The sequence below is a fragment of the Bactrocera neohumeralis genome, unplaced genomic scaffold (assembly GCF_024586455.1).
Source record: "Bactrocera neohumeralis isolate Rockhampton unplaced genomic scaffold, APGP_CSIRO_Bneo_wtdbg2-racon-allhic-juicebox.fasta_v2 cluster09, whole genome shotgun sequence".
Classification (NCBI taxonomy): Eukaryota; Metazoa; Arthropoda; class Insecta; order Diptera; family Tephritidae; genus Bactrocera; species Bactrocera neohumeralis.
Genome location: NW_026089622.1, coordinates 32,857,551 through 32,874,528, shown reverse-complemented (window position 1 = coordinate 32,874,528; position 16,978 = coordinate 32,857,551). Strand labels below are relative to the sequence as shown.

At 38.2% G+C, this 16,978-nt stretch overlaps 2 protein-coding genes and 1 pseudogene across 2 annotated transcripts in view; 2 read left to right on the top strand and 1 right to left on the bottom strand.

The window, feature by feature from the left end:
• LOC126764244 (uncharacterized) overlaps nucleotides 1–16,978 on the top strand; it is a 480,626-nt gene that overhangs the window by 220,224 nt on the left and 243,424 nt on the right. The window lies entirely within an intron of this gene.
• Nucleotides 1–16,978, top strand: part of LOC126764044 (dnaJ homolog subfamily C member 16) — a 384,131-nt gene that overhangs the window by 155,980 nt on the left and 211,173 nt on the right. The window lies entirely within an intron of this gene.
• LOC126764188 (uncharacterized) lies at nucleotides 4,152–4,767 on the bottom strand (annotated as a pseudogene).

Sequence of the window (16,978 nt, the reverse complement as noted above, 5' to 3'; positions counted from 1 at the left end):
GAGAGTTAGTCACCCAACCATTTTAAATCATCTGCAGAAGGCAGGATACACAAAAAAGCTTGATGTCTGGGTGACGCATAATTTAACGCAAAAAAACCTTCTGGACCGAATCAACGCCTGCCATATGCTGCTGAAACGGAACGAACTCGACCCATTTTTGAAGCGGATGGTGACTGGCGACGAAAAAATGGATCGTATACGACAATGTCAAGCGAAAACGATCGTGCTCGAAGGCCGGTGAATCGTCCCAAACAGTGGCCAAGCCGGGATTGACGGCCAAGAAGGGTTTGCTGTGTGTTTGGTGGGATTAGAAGGGAATCATCCACTATGAGCTGTTCCCATATGGCCAGACGCTTAATTGTACCATTTACTGCGAACAGGCGATCTACCAGTAGCGTCCAGAATTGGCCAACAGGAAGGGTGTAGTATTCCACCAGGACAACGCCAGACGACACATTTTGTTGATGACTCGTCAGAATCTACGGAAGCTCGGATGGGAGGTTAAGTCGTATCCACCATATAGCCTGGACATAGCGCCAAGTGATTACCACCTGTTCTTGTCCACGGTGAACGCCCTTGTTGGTGTAAAGTTGAACTCAAAAGAGGCTTGTGAAAACTGCCTGTCCGAGTTCTTCGCAAATAAGGAGGGGGGCTTCTACGAGAGGGGTATTATGAAGTTGCCGTCCAGATGGAAAGAGATCATCAAACGAAACGTCACATATTTGAACTAAATCCGTTCACTGTAACACTTTTTATAAAGCATTGAATAAAAAGTAAAAAATCAGAAATGAGATATTTGACAACCAAATATAACGGTACTGTTAAAAACTATAAAAAGCGCGATCAATAACTAAATGCGCCAGAAACACTAAAATTTACCGCCGGGATGGTATGACAAGGCTTTGTAAAAAATAGATGATGGGCGTGGCACCGCCACCAACATTTCATAGATTGGAAGTGATGTTATTGCGTCAGTATGTTTGTGTTATCGGTGCGAAAATGAGCTTCGAACAAAGAGCCAACATTAAATTTTGTTTCAAAATTGGTAAAACTTTTACCGTAACGTTTCAATTGATGAAACAAGTTTATGGCGATGATTGCCTATCCCGTAGCAGAGTGCACGAGTGGTTTCAACGTTTTGAAAGTAGTCGTGAGGACATAAATGACGATCAACATGTGGGCCAATCAAAATCCGTGATCCCCGGAAATTCCATCGAAACTGTGCGTGAATTCATTGAAAATCAGCCGAAATCAACATCGAAATTCATGGAAGTGGAATTGAACATCTCCAAAACATCGATTTATCGCATTTTGACTCAACATTTGGGCTTACGAAAGGTGTGTGCACGGTTTGTTCCGCACAAATTGACTGACGACCAAAAATTGCTAAGAATCCAACATTCGAAGGACATCATTAAAGAGATCAAAAAGGGCAAAAACTTCCTTTGCAATATTGGAACTGTTGACGAAACGTCCTGTTTCCAATATTATCCCGAAACGAAATATGTGAGCTATCTCAATGAAAATGAGCTAGCGTGTTTTACTCATAACAGTGTAGCTTTGTGCCTAAAGTAGATAAATTTGAAAGAAAACTTGACTTACCTCCCATATATGTAACTAATATCAGGATTTTCGAACATCTGGCTGACTTTATTGAATATGACTAGTTTTTTAGTAAGTGACCTGTTAATAGTATGTGATATTGGGAAAAATAGCTAAAATCTGGTCGATACTACCCTAACTACCATATACCACATATAATGGTTTTCGTTTTTCTAACAAAAATTATGTGTCTGTCAGTATAGGAGTTTACTTTGTATACTATTTTTTACTGTTGTTATACCAAGTTTAGTCGTATTACAATTGCGCATAATTTCCTAGAACTTTAACTTTTCTTTGAGATGGTTCTTCTTTATCTCTATCAGTTGCTCCTATTTATAGGGAAACTGTAGAAGTTTGTAATTACCCTTATTTCCGCTAAGCTTGTTGTCATTTTTGGCGTCATTGTTCTCATCGTCTTCGTCTTCTTTCAATCGGCTAATATCCTTGACAGACGACAGCTTTAATTTGCATTAGCGGGGTTAATTTGCATTAACTTGTGCAATTAATCCATGTTAATGTAAATAAGCAATGCACAAAAATTTCGTGCATTTTGCTGAATTTACCAAATTTGAGTAGACAACATTTTGAGATGACAGAGGGGGCCCAAAAATGGCCGATTTTTGCTATTGTTTGACAGATGTCGCTTGAAATCTGCCGCCTCCTTTGTGTTTACTGCATAAGAGGTAGGCAGATTTCATATTGCTAATTAAATTGTGTGCAAGTATATTAACAAAAACGAATTTTAATATTTTAAGATGGCAGAAAATAAACAACGCACAGGGTGCTATCCATTTTTCCGACATTCTTAACTTTTTCGCACACTTTTTTGCGTTACAATCAAATATTACTTTTATTTGCACTTTATTATCTTTAAACGTAGTTAATTAATAAAAAACGAATAACAAAATTACCATTAATAATTTCCTTTTATCCAGTTTAATTTCACAATCAGCTGTCTAACTGCACAATTCTGCCGTTTGTCACCATAAAATAACATTTCTTAATGCGCATTAATTTTGCTCGTCTGTCAAGGCTATAACAGATGATCACGTCGTAAGTTTTTGAAAATGTGCAGCTTTATGTTAGCTACATTTCAGTCGATTTCTAACATGTTGCATATTGTTAAAAATTCGTATTCAAATATTCTGCTTTCTGCTTGTATTCAGCTCTGCTTTCGTGGTATTTGAAGCCACAAAATTCTCTTATACGATGTTCGAACCGACAACGAAAACATGTTTTCGTGGGAAAAACTGGTTATCGCACGAAAACTTGTTGTACAAAAACTCACCTTATAGGCCACTCACACTTTTTGTTAAAACGAAAAATGCACTTGATTCCAAAAAGAATCGTTATAAACCTTTTATTTGTGCGAAATGCACTTCAAAATTGTTATAACAAAATGTGCTTAACTGAGGAAAATTATTAGAAATTGAAATAGTTTTAAAAACGTTAAATATATATTATATACACTGAGTCCTTTTTTTATGCGATTTTCGGTTCTGCCACTAATCGCGTAAAAATGGTTAGTTTTCCAATATTAACTGACAAATTGGATCCGAATATAAAAAATATCGCGTATAACAAAATATACGCGCAAAAAAATATTCAAAAACAATACAATAAGTTTCAAATTTCATTCATAACAAAATAAAAAATACAAAACAAAAACCATATACATATAAAAAAAAAAAATAAAATAGAAAATAGGTAGATTTATTGAAAAAACCGTTGAATGCTGTTTAATCACTGTCATTATCCGTAGTTTAAATTATTTTTAGCCGCTTATTTTGATGGCCGGCACTGATATCACTAGAATTTGTATCAGAATCAATAGTAAGAACTATGGAATGATGTTCTGATTGACTTAGCGTCTCCGACTAAGTTTGCACCATAAACTCAGTTAATTTTGTTTGAATGCTTCTTTTTAGACCCAATACATTCCGATGTAGTTCTTTATATCTTAACATGCAGACACTCAATTCTTTTTGAAAAATTCGTGCACGTTCGGCAACAGTATCATTTGCTACAAAATAATTTTCCAAATCTGCTGCAAGTTTAAGACCAAGCAAAAAACGAAAAAAAGCATTCGCGTTAAAGTGAGAAATTCGCGTAAAAAAAGGAATTTGCGCTGCAAAAATAACCGCGTTAAAGTGAAATAGCGTAAAAAGAGGTCGCGTAAAAAAAGGACTGAGTGTATACATATATATATAATGATTAAAGGTAATTATAAATTGAGAACAGTAGTTTTTAAAAAACGTTAAATGTATACAGGCGGGTAACTGCGAAAAGAAACCGGGATGCTGCGAAAAGCGGAGATGTTGGTCGATCGACGTCGTAACGAAAAAAAGTGCGCGAGATCCTTTCTCTTTCCCTTTTGTTCTAATTGGAATGCTGGATGGTGTCATCGTGTTTTGGTGCATGTGCGTGTGCGTGTGTGTGTGTTAATATGTAGTGTTCTCTCGCGTGCTTCTGATTCGGTGTGGTGAACTGATGTAAATGTGATGTGACGTCGCTACTCATTTAGGGATCCCGGCCCTCTAGGCGAATATTTAGCCTAGAAGCCGCTCTAGCTGCTGTAGCGTAGCTACAACGCTGCTGAGACCTGTTGACCGGCGGGATTGCGGCCTAAGCTGATGGCGCCGTGTTGATGGTGCACGGTTTTGGCGCCAGGGACAGGATTCTGCTGGAGAGGATTCGCGCCGGCGGTATGCCGTCACAGAAGTTCTTTGAGAACGCCTGACGTTGCCGCTGGTGCGAGGAGCCGGTTGTCGCCCGGAGACGCGTCTGGTAGTGCGGTGCAGCAGCGTGTGATGCACCTGCACACAGATTTGGCAACGATTATTTGATGGGCACTCCTGTGTTGCGTGGGAAGTTGCCAGGCAATTCAGGCAATACCCGTGCGCCTGTGCCACCTGCTGGCGTTGCATCGGCGGCATGCCTTTAAAGATACCGCCGTGCGATAGCCGATGCGGGCGGCGACATAGTGGACATCGAATGCGCTGCGGATCCGCTGGTAATGCGGGTAATGTTGGTGTGCTTTTACGCGGGGCCGTTGTCGCGGTGAAGCCTGTCGTTGGTCGAAGCTATTGGGCCAGCTTCAGAGCGAGGAGCGGAAACTGCCGAACGCATGGTTGGCGTTGATGAAGATGCCATATCCACGTCCATATTGCTCTGTGAGAGAAATGGATATTAGTAATATATTGTGGAATTTACAATAATATGGACATTTGTGTCACGTTATGTGGCATAAATAGAATGTCATTTTTTTTTTATCAGACATTTATGTTAGGTCTTTTGTGGGGTTTTATGTTATATGTTTTAGCGATTTATTGAGTTATTAAAATTGCGGTTTCGGTTTTACGTTTCTTTATCTTCGGCGGTTGCTAGAAAGCATAATTTGACGAGCGGTCTGGTTAGCGTACCAGTTTGGGTGCGGAGATCAACTACTCCAACATGACCGTCGGAACCGTAATGAAGTTGTTTTATGCTTCCGAGTCGCCATTCCGTAGGGCGGAAACAATCGTCTTGCGTAAGGACGCAGTCTCCAAGCTTTAGTGCCTTTTCTTGAGTTTTCCACCGGTATCTCTTGTGAACGTCCTTTATGTAGTTTTCCTTCCACCGGAGGCTGAAATCATGATGGAGAATTTTAATTCGCTCACATCTGTTTAATAAGGATAGCGACTCCACGCCTGGCTCAGGTATGACCAGAAAGGGTGCTCCTTTGAGAAAATGCCCTGGGATTAAGGCTGTGAAGTCGGAGGGATCTTGCGAGAGTGGTGAGATAGGTCTAGAGTTTAGTACGGCTTCGATACGAGCGAGTAATGTAGTGATTGAATTTATGGTTACCAGCCGTTTTCTTTAAATGGGACTTAAAGCTCTTTACTGCTGATTCCCAGAGTCCGCCCATGTGTAGAGAACATGGGGGTATGAATTGCCAATCGATCCCTTGGGGTGCAAATTTTTTTACAATTTCGGGGGATACTCCTTTTATGAATTGTACAAACTCCATTTCCGAGGCTCTTTGAGCTCCGACAAAGTTTTTTCCATTGTCGCTCATAATTTTTAAAGGAAATCCGCGTCGTCTGACAAAGCGGGCAAATGCTGCAAGAAAAGCCGCAGTAGTCAGATCCGAACATAGCTCGAGGTGTACTGTCGTTGTCGTAAAACATACAAAGACAGCCACATACCCTTTTCTAAATGAGGTAAGGTCTTCCATCGAGACCTTTATCTGGAAAGGTCCAGCAAAATCAACCCCAGTGATGGTAAAGGGTAAAGCATAATTGCAGTGTTCAGGTGGTAGGGCTGCCATGATCTGCGTACGTATCTTGTGCTTGTATATAGTACACTGTTTACACATGAAAATGGTTCTTTTAATTTGTGGCTTTAGTCGCTGTATATAAAACTCTTATCGGCCCATTTTTTGCATCAAGCGAAGCTCACCATGCAGTGTAAGCTGGTGGAGATATAATGTATAAGAAATAAGTAGGTAAAACGGGATTTCTCTGGGATAATGATGGGATGTCGTTCGTTGTAACTAAGGCTGCAGTTGGCTAGTTTTTCATTTGCCCGTATTAATCCCTTAGCGTCCAGGAATGGGTTTAAGACGATAAGTGAGCTTCCATTTTCGAGAGGTCGCTTTTCAAGCAACTTGCTAAAATAGCGAGTTTGTGTATACAAGATTAGACTGTCCTTGGCATGTTGCAAGTCGGAATATGTTAGTTGTATGTAAGGATCGTTTGATATTGTTTTCACCTTTTGTTTAAGTTTATGAATGAATTGGTTCATATAAGCGACTACCCTTAGTTCTCGAGGAAATGATGAAAATCTGTGGAGAATATCATCCTCTTCAGGAGTGATATGAAAATTCGCTATTTTCCGACTTCCGTAAGTATGGTATTCCGAGCAGGAGACTTTGGCCAGAATTCTTGTGATTCTGTTAGCCATGTGGGACCGTTCCACCAGGGTGTAGTGCTGGTGAGGTGAAGTGGTTTGCAACCACTTGCAACATGTTGCCATTTTGCTGAGCCAACTAAGTCTAAGATTTGAGATATGCGATTAGATACATATGTCTTCCAAGTATAGGGTGGTTTTTCTAACCATGCTAGAACTATTTTTGAGTCTGACCAGAGATACATTTTGTGATCGTTTAATTTGAGATGGGTTTGAACCATTGAAATGAATTTTGCTAACAGAAGTGCACCATTTAGTTCAAGCCGTGGCAGGCTTAGTGTTTTCAAAGGGGCAACTTTGGCTTTGGCTACCAAAAGATGTGAAGCTATTTTGCTATCGTACTGAGTACGTATGTAGACTGTTGCGCAATAAGCCTTTTCAGAGGCATCACAGAAACCGTGTAATTCTGCGTTAATGTTAGGGGTGAAATTTACCCATCGAGGGATTCGAATTTCTGATATAGTATGTAGGTTGTTAGTAAATTGAACTCGTTTTGTCAAACGTACAGGTTTTACCTGTTCATCCCATTCAGTGCCATCTTGCCACAATTCTTGAATGAGAATTTTAGCTTGAATCATTATTGGCGAAAGCCATCCTGCGGGGTCGAAAAGTTTTGCCACCGAGGAAAGTATTTGGCATTTTGTAATGGCGGACATTGCAGATATTGACTTAATTGTATATGGGAATTGATCTGTTATCGCATTCCATTGAATCCCTAGTGTTTTTGTTGCACTAGCCTTTTCGAATTTAAGGAAGTCAGTATCTAATAAGTCTCCCTTTTTTATATCTTTGATTATTTCGGGATGATTTGATCTTATTTTGTTTAGGGGAAAACCTGCTGAATTTAGTGCTTTGAATCTTGGTCATCTTCATGTACTAGAATTTGCCTATACATTTTCTCAACATCCCCGTTAAAACGTATTTAAACATACGCCAATTTAGTATTAGCAACATAAGATCAGTTTGTAATATTGGCCCTGTGTATACGTATTACATCATTGAGTGATTTGCCTGAGCTCGTACACTTTGAGGCATTGAACACCAATCGTACTTTCGTTGTGATTTTATCTGGTCGTATTACCCCATGATGTGGAAGGTAAAGAGATAAAAATCTACCTTTGGATATTTTTCCATATGGTACAGTTTCTTCCATATGATTGAAAGATGTCAAGATATTCGTCCATCACATTATCATATGCTGATTTAGCTCTTCATCAGGCTTTTTTCCATGCTAAGGAATTGCTGGACTGCTGAGATTCTAGAGTGGCCTAGAGCTATAGTTTCAGGAAAGGTGGATTTGAATGGCAGTCGCATGTTCGTTTCTTGTTGTTGTGGACTGGTAATATTCTTCGCATGCCTGGTCTTCTTCTGAAAGTTTGGTAATCTAGAGTACTTCTTCTACTTCCCAGAATTTTTTAAGTTCATTCTTTAAATATTCGTTTGTGATATCTTCCACTTGTGTTGTGAAAGAATTTATTTTTTCAGGGTTTTGGCCTCTTATAATCCACCCAAAGATCGTATTTTGTGCTAACAATTTATTGGAGAGTTTCTCTATACCTTCAAGAATTATTTGAGGTATTAAGTCACTGCCTAATAATATGTCGATTTGTGATGAGGTATGACTGTTGGGATTTGCTAATTTGCGAAGTGAGCATTTTCCCCAGTGTATTTTATTTACTTCATAGCTTGGAAGCAAATTTGTAAGTTGCGGTAGGACGATGGCTTGTGCATCTATTCGTATATCCGCATTTTGAGAAACTATGGTGATTGGGCTTATTTTATTTGAATGTTGAATAATTCTTCCGCCCATTCCCGAAATTTGAAAATTGGAATGTTTTATTGGCAATTTGAGCCGATTTTGAGCCTTTGATGATATAAAGGATCTTTGAGATCCTTGATCTATGTATTAGTGCTCTTAGTTTGAATAAATCACCCTTATGTTCCATGGTGATGACCGCAGTGGGTAAAAGAATTTTGCTTTCATTTCCCGAATGAAGCGCTTGAATTTTTGCTGCTTTAGAGCAACATGGTTGTTCTTCCCTTTTTTCGGGATTTGAGATTTCGGGATTATTACTTTTGGTTGTAGTGACTAACCCGGTGATTTTATGAAATTGATTTTGCTTCATATTTTGAAAGTTAGTAATATGAAGCAGTGAGTGATGTCTTCGTTGACAGTACACACAATTAAATTTGTCTTTTGTCGTATGAGCATTCGACAGACAGTTGATGCAAAGTTTATGTTGCCTGACAAGATTGTTTCTATCTGAAACGGATAGTTTTTTAAATTTCTCGCAAGATCTTATGTTATGACCTCCTTTACAAATTTCACATAATGGTTGCCATTTATTAGTTTGGTTTGACATGAAAATGTGACTTCCGTCCGTCTGTCCGTCCGTCTGTCCGTCCGTCGGTCCGTGCAAGCGGTAACTTGAGTAAAAATTGAGATATCATGATGAAACTTGTACACGTATTCCTTGGCTCCATAAGAAGGTCAAGTTCGAAGATGGGCAAAATCGCCCCACTGCCACGCCCACAAAATGGCGGAAACCGAAAACCTATAAAGTGTCATAACTACGCCATAAATAAAGATATTAAAGTGAAATTTGGCACAAAGGATCGCATTAGGGAGGGGCATATTTGGACGCAATTTTTTTGGAAAAGTGGGCGTGGCCCCGCCCCCTACTAAGTTTTTTGTACATATCTCGGAAACTACTATAGCTATGTCAACCAAACTCTACAGAGTCGTTTTCTTCAGGCATTTCCATATACAGTTCAAAAATAGAAGAAATGGGATAATAACCACGCCCACCTTCCATACAAAAGTTATGTTCAAAATCACTAAAAGTGCGTTAACCGACTAACAAAAAACGTCAGAAACACTAAATTTTACAGAAGAAATGGCAGAAGGAAGCTGCACCCAGGCTTTTTTAAAAATTGAAAATGGGCGTGGCCTCGCCCACTTATGAACCAAAAACCATATCTCAGGAACTACTAGACCGATTTCAATGAAATTCGGCACATAATATTTTCTTAACACCCTGATGACATGTACGAAATATGGGTGAAATCGGTTCACAAGCACGCCTTCTTCCAATATAACGCTATTTTGAATTCCATCTGATGCCTTTTCTGTATCATACGAGTATATACATTAGGAACCAATGATGATAGCGGAATAAAACTTTACAAAAATACGGTATTTGAAAAACATGTAAATGACGTATAATGAAATCTCGATTATCACTTTATCATGCGAGAGTATAAAATGTTCGGTGACACCCGAACTTAGCCCTTCCTTACTTGTTTTGTTATCAATTCGCTCAGCTATCTCGTATTGAGCAGTGAGGAATGTTTTCATCTGTTGCCAGGTGGGCATTTTTTTCTTTCCACAAGTGATTATTCCCATCGTAGTAAAGCAGCGTGAGGGAGTGTTTTTGCACAAATAGTTACTATGATAGGGTCCCACGATTCTGTGGAGATATTTTGTGTTTTTAACACTGATACTCGTATGCAATTAGTCACTGTCGAGTATAAATTTTGAAATTCCTGGCTGGTTTCTTTTTGAATTTTTGGTAGATGTAATAATGTTTTTATTGGGTTTTCTATCATAAGCCTTCCATTTTCGTATCTTTCGACCAGTGCTTCCCAAGCCAGCTTAAAATTTTCGTCATTTAAAGCGAATCGCTTGACGATGCTGACTGATGGTATAACTTTTGTGCTTGTGAGAGTTTAGGATGGTTTATATAAACGGCAGTGAACATGCCCCGTAAGGACGGCCATTGGTCATAACATCCATTAAAAACTTCAGTATCACAAGCTGGTACTTTTAGATACATGCCTTTATCTAGGTCTTCTTTTGGTGTTGTAACTACTCTGGGAGGGGGAGTGGTGGCTCTACTTGGCCTTACTAAACTTATTTGTTCAGTTATCATTCCCTTTGTTAACTCGTACTGATCACGGCAGTTATCACACTTGCCTGTCGCCGAAGCTTTTGTGTTTTCTGGGAGTTCTGCGTCGTCAGTACGCTGCCAGAAGGCGTGCCCATAGATTGTTAACACTTTCTAATTTTATATTCAAAACTGTTTCCGTGATGTCAGTAATAGGGGAAGCTTGAAATCGTGTGCAATATCTTATAAAGCTATCACTTTCAGTGATAAATCTCGACATTATATGATCTTTTGATCTCTTTTGCTTTGTACCGTGCTTAGAGCGTGTAGCTTTGCAGGTGTGCTTTGTTTATCGTTGTCAGCCATTTTTGAAATTGTAAGAAATTGACCTGATTTAGATTCTTTTGAATCTGTGCTCATTTAGAATAAAAATTTGATGAGATTTATCTGATAAATGCCGAAAACCGAAAACTCTTTTAAGTAAGTAAGAGTTGTTATACCCGTAAATTTACTAAAATACGCGTTAATCGTTTTTGTTAACCGCACTATTGTATTTAGTTGCGATTTTATATTTATTTTTATATATTTACTATTACGGATTTATCCGTATGTCCTTGTATATAAGCACTCGTTAAAGAGGTATACAAAGTCAATAACCTTTGTACATATATATGCATATGTGCACGCTATGTGCGTATTTATGTGCATATTATATGCTAAATTGGTCGGTATACACATATATTTAATTTTTATTTGCTTTATAAAAAGCATATTGAAATTGAGAAGCATTTTTTTTTGTAAATTTTTTGTTAATTTTTTGTACTACTATTAAAATAAATTGTATTGATAAGTTTCAATTCATTTGCAGTAGTTTAATTTGAAATTAAGTTGATGCACATGTACTTATTTCCATGAGGCGCTCCGCCTTTTCGCTCGTATCTCGGGAACGGTTCGTCCTACGGCCATGATAACATGTACCATTTCGATAGCAAATGACGTGACAAATAACTTTTGTTTTATACATTTTGCCATGAGATGCGTATTTCAGGCGCTAGGTAGACAATTTCACGATTTTAGGCGAATTTCCGAAATTTCAGGGCCGGAGTTGGGGTTGAAGATGCAACCGATCTCAAAACAAAAAGTTGCATTGGACACTTTTCCGCACTATTAGAAATCCCGAATCGAAAAAAGTCCGGAATCAACCCAGCCTAGTATACAATCCTGCTTGTTTTTGTAATACAAAGAACAAGAAGGTATTGTTGAATAATATTTGCCTATACGGGCTTAGAGTATATACATATATGTATGTATAAGTATATACTAATATATTGATCGTTAAAAAAATTTTATTATTTATTTATTTTTTGTTTTGTTCAATACAAATTCCGCACCGCTTATTGTATGTAATTAATGCTATTATCGCAGCTTCTACTAATTTAAGATTTATTATTGTTTTTTATGTTTTGGATATACCCCCAAAATCAGGATATGTTCATATATTATTATTAGGCTTGTATTACCACGTAGGCAAAAAGAATACCGAATATATGTATAGAGTATGTATATGATATACTATATATAATAAATGTATTTATATTTGCGCGATCAAAATAGAGCGAGAAAAGAAAATGTACAATGTGCAGGTCATTAGCCTCTGCACTTGTGGATTAGCAAGTATATGCTTCAATATATTAATATTAATTTGAATGTTTGTTGTATTTATGTATTTAAAAGTATGATTTGGGTAAGTGCATATGTAAATATGTATGTTTGTATTTATTCTCGCTTGTACATTGGAAATTTTGCTTTTTAGGCCTTTTGCTTACCTATTTTAATCAATCCTGCTTACTGTTTGAAAAAACATAAGGGGTATTGTTGGAAGGATTTGCAAGTAAATACTTGAATATAATTTGTTGGTTTTCTGTTGTAGTGGGTGTGTTTGTAAGCTTGCAAACCCTTGCACGGTGCAGAAATTGCAGAATTTTCCTCTTGGTGCAACGGCACAACAACGAACACACGCAGAAAATTATTTGCAATGGCTATAAATATGTCAGACCAAAACCCACTTTTATTTTCGTGCCGTCATATATCACTACATTCTGCAATGGGTGCTCTCTTGGCCTTGCATATTTCGGTATAGGATTTTTGCATTTTGTGTCATCGTGCAATCTTGCAAGAGCAAGAGAATGCCGCTATTGATGTGAAAACTCATCGAAAACACACATTGTCGGTCCGAACATAGTATTACGCGTTCTGGGTTATTTCTGTCGTTCTGTGTTTCAAAAATGTATCTATGTATGTAGCTTCGGAATTTTAGGCTTGCTGCTATTGCGCAGGCTGTACTGTATGAAATCTTTGAGGCATGTTATTTTGGCTATGTATGCACGTATCTTCTTTTATTTGAAAACTTTTACACACTTCACTTATTTAATGCACTGAGCATTTAAATTTTATTAATGGACCATTTTAATGTTTTATTGTTTTTTTATAAGTTGAGCCCCTATTTATGTGGGAATCTGTTGGATGTTTGTCCAAGCCTACGTTGGATATTGAAATAAATGACAATATCTCTGATTGCAATTCATCTTTAATAGGTTTATTTACACTTGTAAAAAAGGAAGATTAATATAAAAGTATGTAATCTATATAAATAAAAATGAATACCAAAAATGTATGTACGCGCATAACTCAATAACGCCTGGACCAATTTGGCCAATTCTTTTTCTTAAATGTTTGTTGAAGTTCAAGGATGGTTTTTACGGCGAGAAAAATTCGAATAGTTTCCGAAAAACTCCTAAAAACAGCCCTTTTCTTTTCCCCATACAAACGTTACAATAAATATGAATGTTTATTTGTTAGTAACACTAAGAGAACGGTTGAACCAATCTTAATGAAATTTTTAAAGGTTGTTTGTTGTGGATCGGGAAAGGTTTAGAAACAAAATACCTTATACTTTTCATGAGGAGAAGTCGGAAAATTGGGCAATTCCAAAAAGTAACATTCTCCATACACATTTTTTTTCAATTTTTGTTTGTTTTGTTTTTCAATATTTTGATTTGTAAATTATTTGAATCGTTCAATTGCGGTCGCTTACTTTTTTATTCCGGCTATCCAAAGGAAAAATTATTGAAAATTATTCAGTGAAAGCTTTATGTATGTTTGAGACGATGTGATCAATTACAGATTGAAATTTGTTATGAAGCCACGAAGAGGTGGCGCTAATATTGGTCGGCGTTCTTTTTGCCATCAATGTATGGCAGCCCAAGGAAAGACAAGAAGTACTCCCAAAATGCGATGACATACGTGCGGAATTATGGATCGCGGTCAATCAGCTAGCGATCGTAACGATATCACAGCACGACTGTTTAAACAATAGCTGCGATGTTTGATGGTCTTTATCTTGAAGCAACCTATGGTATATATGATGCTATTAGATGCTGAATGTGTTCTGTTGAGTAGCAAAAAAGAGGTTTGCCGCACGCACACATTCTTCTTTGGATGCGGATGGTGATTACACCAGATCAAATTGATGAAATCATTTCAGCGGAAATTCCTGATACAGAGATAGATCCAGAATTATACGAAGTGGTGAAAACCAATATGATTCATGGTCCTTGCGAACCTTACAATCCCACTTTGGTTTGTATGTTTGACAATAAATGCACGAAACACTACTCATGTGCTTTTCTTTCGGAAACGGGAATGGGAAATGATGGATATTAACTGTATCGGCGTCACTCACCAGACGACAATGGCAGAACATTTAGCATTTAGAGGCGTGAATATCGACGTTAACAACACATCGAAGTTGACAACACATGGGTCGTACCATATTCGCCCCTTTTGTTTAAATCACATTCAAAACTCATGTCAATGTTGAATATTGCAGATTGGTGTAATCGATCAAATACGTTTGCAAGTACGTCACCAAAGAAAGCAACGTAGCGGTTATTCGCCTTGAACGATATGAGATCAGCAGTATCAAATCGGTCGATGTGTGAACTGCAATAAAGCGCTTTGTACTTTTGCAATACATGAAAGTTTTCCGACGATTTTGCGTCTCGCGGTTCAACTTCATTTAAGTCATCGCGTATTGTGAATGGTACAGAGTGTGCAACATTTTGAGAAGCATGCCAGCAGTAGCATTTGCTGGAACATGATAATCACTGGAAATAGACGAAGGACAATGCGATAGTACTTCGCATGCCACTGAAGTTCGCATACTTTTCGCGAAGATCATTTCGACATATCAGCCTTTAAATTCGCGTTAATTATGGGATACGAAAAAATGACATTGCCGATGACATTTTACATTGTATTCGCTAAGAATTGGAAATGGGCAAATTTCGGTTGATACTTCCAGTGGTTTGATATCAATTTCACCTCCATTTTGTCAATTCACTTCAACGGAAGATGAACTCATCACGAATGTTTATCCGAACATTGGCCAAATTATCGTAACTGCGATAGCTTGAGTGCACGAGCAATTTTAGCTGCCAAAATTACCGATGTTAGTGATTTAAACTGGAAGATTCAATGTCAAGTTCCGGGAGGTTTGCGCTCATATAAATCGATCGATCGTCTTGACAAGGAAGACGAAACCGTAAATTATCCAGTGGAGCTTCCAAATACCATACCAAGCCTGCCCCAGCATCATTTGCGTCTTAAAGTTGGATCTGTCATTATTATGTTTCACAATCTTCATGCGCCGAAACTGTGTAATGGAATCCGAATGATTATGACGTAGTTATCGAATACAAGGGACAGCCATTTCAGTTCAAAGGTATTCAATTTCCAGGGAAAATTGCCCTTGCGTTGACAATCAACAGGACACAAGGAAATCGGGAAATCCTATGTTTTTCACACGGCCAGATATATGTGGTGTGTTGACGAGTTGGAAACCCATCTTCTCTATATATTTACGCACCAGAACAGAAATCAAAAAAATTATGTTTATTAAGTTGCGCTACATAAAAAAATGTAGAAAAATCGTAAATAAATCATTTTCGACAGAATATAATTTCAACTTTTTTTCATTTCAAAACACATAATTTCACGCAGGGCAACGGCTGCGGGGTCAGCTAGTTTTAAAATAAATTATACGTCGCACCAAATCACAAGTATGGGGATATTACACGTCTTTTGTCGTCCCGAGTTCGTCTTCAACTGCGACTTATATTATGTCGTCTAGCTGATTCTTCTTCTTTTATGCGACAGCTTTTTTATTACATACTACAATCTATGAAAATTCTATAAACCCTTACTTAAAAAGCTGAATATCTCGAGAAGTATTAATGATAGCGATTTTGACCTCGGATCTTCTTTGTAATAATGTTATAAAATTTCCTACAAGCTTGTGGTGAACATTTTTTCTGTAGCTCTTGTCATTTACGAGATATATACAAAAAAATGCGAATTTCATGGAAAAATCAGGTTTAGAGCCCCGTACTACCTCGCCGTTGTGAGTTACGTCTTTATTGCACTGTACACTTTTGTAGAGTGAACAATTCTGAGAAATATGCGTCTATAGTCGATGCGATGCTATAAAATACCTCTGATCTGTAGGAATTTAAAGATAAAAAATCACGATTGTGGTGTATTTTCTATGGAAAATTTTTACATGCCTTGGTCCAGTTTTTAATGTTAATATTAAGGGCCAAAATTTTCAGGGAATTTATTTTAGGGTATTTCCAAGGAAATTTTGTGACGGGACGGAAAAAAATTAATAGTTCAAAACAAAAAAACCCCCTAATATGTATATTATATACATACTATATATGCTGGACTTGCGAAACAGTATGCCTACGTACTAAACCCTTAACTCCGGCTGCTGAAGCTTGTATTCGGACCTGCGCGACCGCCGTTAAGCACTACTTCGCAGGACCAAGGCGATAACTGCCTCTTCACGACCTACCTCCAGGGTTATTCATGTGGTCTTATGCTTCTGCGCTGCCTTTCTTTCATTCTGAGTTCTAGGAGCGCTATTGCGGCCCACTCTTTCATTTTAGCCCACACCAGCTGTGATCGCGGCATGTGACTCACTATGTTGTCGGGCGTTATCCTTTCATTTGTCAGCTTTTCTGTGGTGTCTCTCTCCACTACATACCTCGAGCAGGAGAAAAAGACGTGCTCTGCGTTTTCTGCGGCATTTCCGCAGAAGGAACATTGTGTTTCGTCATCGTGGCCAAATTTGTGTAGGTATTCCCTGAAACAGCTATGGCCCGATAAGAACAGCGTTAAGTAGAAATCTATCTCCCCGTGGTGTCTGTCAATCCAGGCTGATACATTCCTAATTAATCTATATGTCCATCTTCCTTTATCTGCCACATCCCATTGCTTTTGCCACTCATCGGGACTTGTCTTCCTCTCCTTTTTGCGCACGTCGACCGTTAAGCGCCTATTCATTGCTTTTGTTTTACGGTAGACTCTACTTAACTCAGAGGCCATTATATCCGTATCCGGTGGCATAAGACCAGATATGATAGCACTCGTCTCGTGCGACACCGTTCTAAACGCACAGGCAACTCTCAGGGCACATA